Source organism: Condylura cristata, unplaced genomic scaffold, assembly GCF_000260355.1.
Source record: "Condylura cristata isolate star-nosed mole 26May11 unplaced genomic scaffold, ConCri1.0 scaffold00036, whole genome shotgun sequence".
NCBI classification, from domain to species: domain Eukaryota; kingdom Metazoa; phylum Chordata; class Mammalia; order Eulipotyphla; family Talpidae; genus Condylura; species Condylura cristata.
Genome location: NW_004567137.1, coordinates 2,902,086 through 2,907,718, shown reverse-complemented (window position 1 = coordinate 2,907,718; position 5,633 = coordinate 2,902,086).

The window sequence follows — 5,633 nt, the reverse complement described above, 5'->3', positions numbered from 1 at the left end:
TATACTGGAAACTGTTGGCAGCACTGGTTTAAGAGAAAAATGTGAACATCAAAAGATCTCAGCAAACAGATATATTTTTAAGAGCAAACTTCTTAGTATTGTGATGTAATGAAAACAGAGGGATGTCAAAATATCATACAATTGGGACAAAAATTTATGCTAAAAACTCCTATTGTGATTCAGTCTGTGCTCATTTTAAGTAGCACATGGCTGCAGATGCAACCTTAAAATTGTTCTCATTTTTTTTTATTAAGGTAAAACACATGTAGCGTCTTTCTCATATTAACTATAAAGTACTAACTCTCCTTCAGTGTGCTTTTCCTTCCATTAGCCATTGTGAACTGTAGGGGCCCTCTGCCCTGCTTGCCTGCTGTCCTGTGCTGTCTTCGCCTCTGAGCTGTGCTAGTATACTTTCAAATTGTGAAAACAGATCTGCTGCTAGCACCTAAGTCAGGCTTTTGCTCCTGGCCCAGACACAGTGGAACTATCCACCTGAACCAGGACCACCAACAGGGTATGAGTTAGAGACATTGGCCTGCTCCTCTAGTTCCAGGAATCTGAACGTCAAAAAAATGGAAAGAGAGTAGGTAGTTGAAGGATAGGACCAACACAGTTTCTAAGATGGTAACTATAAAAGAATTGCAAAGAAACCCCCACCCAAAAGGCGGGAGTTGTAAAAAAAAAAATCACCCCTAAACCCTCTTAATTTATTGATTTTCTGAGCTCTGACACCACCTCTAAAAAACTAATTTTATTTTACTTTTATAGATTAAAACAGTGCAAATAATGTTAAGATCTTATTGAAGATAATGGTTTGAGGATCAGACTTAGCACAAATTAATCTAGTAATTGACAAGTTCATGAAGTAAACTATATAAAAGAAATGTTTAACTCTGCATAATGGAATGACAGAAAAATGTTGATATACTGTGAAATATAAAGATTTTGCAAAGCAACCAAAGAACTAATTTTAATAATTTAAAATAATTTAACGACTTTGAAGCAGAGTCATAATCACTTAAAAATAATTGACTTTTCACAAACATATCCTACATGAAATGGGCTAATAGATTATAGAGGAAGAACAAAATTAAGTATAAGAATTCCAGTGCAGATGCATAACCGTAAGTATGCAAACACGTGACTTACAGTTAAAATAGGGTGGTGTCATTAAAATTCCTTGGAAAATTTGAAAGTAATTACTTTTTAAAGTTATAATAATTTTAAGTGCTAGAATCATAGGCTATGAATAGATTCTCTACAATGAAGTGACTATAATAATTTCCTAGAATGTATTCAAATTATTTTAACTTTTCTTGGGCTACCTACACTGAACACAAATGGCTTTTTAAATAAGTTGAATTCCACTATGGTGATAAATAAATCTTTAGGGGGGTTTTCTTTCTCTTGCTTGATAAAATGAAACTTTTGGACTCAATCCTAAGATTAGGAACAAGAAAGCCAATAACATTTAAGAGCAAGACACTTTTTAGTTTTAAAAAGGAAATGTCTTGTAAAAACTGAACTATAATGTTAATGGTTTTCTGATGTCGATGTAGATCAATTTTAGGAGACTGAAAGATGTCAAACAGAAATTTGTTTATATTGTTCACTTGATATTTAAAAAATTTAAACCATATCATAGTGTCTTTCATTGCTTTTTGGTAAGAAGTTTAATTGTTAGTTTTTCTTCAAGCGGTGGAGAAAGCAGATGTAAAGATAAAAACCTACCTTAATTTTTTTTTAATTTATTACAAAGTTTATTTTTACATCATTTTGCACATTTTTTTTTTCATCTCGATTGTTATCCCCGCGGGTTTCCCATCACCAAATCACCCATGTGCCACCATCATAGTCCCGTGCATTTCCCTCCCTTCCCTCCCCTCCCCCCCCTGATCCCATTCCCCACTCCGCCCCCACAGAATGTCTCTGGTATATGGTTGTTCATTATTTTTGTTATTTTCTCGCCTGGTCCATTATACTCCTGCTATGAGTGACACCATCCGGTATTTTTCTTTCTCTTTCTGGCTTATCTCACTAAGCATGATCTTTTCCATCTCCATCCAAGTTGCTGCAAAAGACATGTGTTTCTCTTTTTTAAAACCCACCTTAATTTTATGAGTGTAATTTGGAAAATGTATTCCCAAAAAACAGAGGTGGAAAGGCTAATGATATAATATCTAGGATTTGGATAGAGTCTTCACATACATAATAGATGATAGACATTGGTTTATTGCCAAAATAGTTTTGCTTTTCTGTCCTACTGGGAATGTCAAAGGAGTGTACCCTGGGCTCCCTTGCATTGTGTGGCGCATGCCACTACTTCTTACCAACAACTGAGCTCAAGTCTGTGCTCAGACCCTCCAGCCTTGGGCTCTGCCGTGACATGGAGATCAGCAGTGTGCAAGCCAACAGCTGCTCCTTTGCCTGGAACCCTGACTAAGTTTTATGAGCAATACCCTACTTCGGACTTGCAAAGGACATAAAGCATGGCAATAAATAAATAAACCCTCACCACTTTTAGTCACTAAAATTCTCTGGTCCTCTGAGACTGCAGCATTTCTTAGCTTCCTGGTGTCAAAATGGAAAGGTCCATCCAATTTTTTTTTTTTATTCCATCAACTTTCCATGGAAAAATAAAAAATTAATGGTTTACTAGTAATAAGGACATTTTTTCCAGGAAAATTGAAAAATAACCATTCTTTCTCTCCTTAAAAAAAAAATCTACTGGCATATCATTGTACAACACCTCTTTTCATATTAGAGCATAGAGAGAAAACTTTTAGTGATTTTTCTTTTCAGTCTTCAAATATACATGGTGACACGTGTATTGTAAGCACATACAGTATTTTATTTTTCAAGTTTATACAAAAGATATTGCGCTGTTGGAAACCTGCTTTGAAAAAGCTCCCAACCTAACAATATATTCTGAACATTTTCCCATGTCATTAACCTTTTATCTACTATGAAAATTACTATACAGACACCCTATTTAAGTGATGTCAGGAAGTTGGAAGAGACATTTTAAACATGAGTAATCAGCAACTTCCAGGACCCAACATGCCTTACATGTGGATCGGAAGTGATGTTTCTGCCCTGCTCACCAACAATCCACTGTAAAAGCTATAAAATGGGGTGTTAGCTTTTGTTCCAGGCAGGGGCTACAGTCTCTTTGCCAGGAGACTATTTTCCAAATTGTTTTAGTTATTTCTAATAAACCCATTCGTGTGTATGTGTGTGGACAAACAGATTGCTTTTAAAGTCAACACTAATTTTGGTTATTAACACATGCATGCTATTGTCCTGTATTGATTCACCATAAGTTTTATATGAATTTCTATCTTTAAATATCTAGATTGGTTGCAGCTTTTTTTAAAGATTTATTTATTTATGCATACAGAACTGGCATATAGGCCAGAGGTGTGGGGGTGAGAGGATTCACCAGAGACAGAGTGGGGAGCAGAAAAGGCCGACTGAGAAATGCACTGCTGAGGGGCCCAGCGACCGGGTCAGGAGAGGTCTGCTGCGCCATGTGGGTCACCTCTGGAGTGGGGATTGAACTCATGCTAAAGTGCCTTTAGCTTCTTAGTGCTTTGCTTTTAACCTGCTGTGCCACCAGGGAGGGCTGGCTGCAGTTTTTCATTGCTATGAATAATTAATGCTGGGCTAAACATCCTTGAAAGTGATTTCAGTAGATATTTCTGTGTGGTTCAGCTATGAGTGCCTGTAACACTAGAGTCATGAGCATCAAGGAACTTACAATGTCATGTGCTGAAAAGAAAAATCAGATGAACACCAAGTGTTAAAAGATTTTTGCCAGAACTTTTCTCACTGGTCTATAATTTTAATATTAAGTATAGATATGGAGAAGGGAGATTTAGTGAAATACAGGGGATAAAAATTCACAATCAATTTTACATTAATAAAATTAGCCATGGCCTGTTATGTAGTTTTTATTAACCTAAACTTTATTCTGACCTGAATTTTTTATTACTTCCTGAACTTTAATTCTAATGTCTGAGGGAGGTGATAGCATAGAATCTTCAGAATGTCTTATAAGTAATCTGTAATATCTTATCTGAATCTGTGATATTTGATTAACAAGGATATACATAATATGTATATTTACATTTTAACCTACAAGTATTCATACATATTATTTTTCATTAAATCTCCATTGAAGATGATTATTTCTTCTATTATCAATGTAGTCAACAAACATGAGTAAAGTTTGCCGATTGTGTTCCTAATGAAAATCACACACACTTTCTACCACATTAAAATTGTGGCAGGTAGCTCAAATTATTGTTTATGTGTACCACTACTATAAAATTTGGTAGGATAGGTCTTGATGCTACTTAATGCATTAATAAAGCAGCAGATATATAACTACTAGCTGCCTGTCACTTATAACAGATCACCTCTTGAATTCATGGCTTAAAACAACAAACAATTATATCATAGTCTCTGTGGGCCAGGAACCTGGCATGGCTTATCTGGATCTGTTGGTTCAGGGTCCTTTACCACACTGCAATCATGGTGTCAGCCAGAGCTCCAACTGTCTGCAGGCTTAAATGGGAGAGAATCAGCTTCCAACTTCACTGACATTGTTGTTGGCAGGATTCAGTTCCTCATGAACTGTTGGATTGAGAGTCCCAATTCCTTGTGGTTACTGACTGGAGACCTCTCTATTCCCCTTCCTTGCTGGTCTCTCCATCAGGCAGGTCACAGTATGGCAGCTAGCTTCCATCAGAGTAAGCAAGCGAGAGAGCAAGGGATGGATGAGGAAGATGGGAAGTAGAGTCATATGCACTGAAAGTCACATCTATTATTTCTACTGTATTTTCTTTTTCAGAACTATGTCATTCTGTCCATCCACACTCAAGAGGAGGAAACTACAAGAGAAAAATACCACAAGGCAAGGATATTGGGGTCATATGAGATGCTGTCATTCACATGACTATATCACAAATTTACTTTTTCATACTTTGATAACTATATGTGGATAGAATCAATTTCCTTTATAGTCCTAGGAAGCTTTATTTTTTGCAGTGAAAAACACAATTCTGATAAAAGATCCATGGATTTTACGAATGTTCCAAAAGGACACAGAACTAATTTATTTCAATCCATATACCTTCACTAACCCCCTGGGGAAATTGACTTAGAATGGCCTTAATTGAGACACCAGAGGTCAAAGTTTTGGCTTATTCTACCTTACTCTAATCTGATGTCCATGATTGGTCTAAAGTCATGAAAAATGCATGGCACACCTGAAAACATGCATTCATCATAGAAAACTCCATAAACTGTTCTCAGTCCTACCCACTTGAATATATATACACGTGTGCTGTCAGGCAGACAGGTGCAGAGACTTGTGTCAAACTTGTTTGTTCATAATTCCAAATACATGCGTGACTAGAGATTTTTTCATTACCAAAAAAGAGAAGTGATGGCAGGATTCTAAACTAGTTCTGTAACAGGGTGGTCCCTAGGAAAAGGGGAAGTCGCGGGTTCTCTGCCCCACCCAGAAGGAGGGTGGAGCTGAGCAGAGAAAAAGGAGAGAAGAAAAGGAATCAGAGGAGAAGAAAAGAAGGAAGCTGGATGGAGAACAAGAAGGAGACCTGAGGAAG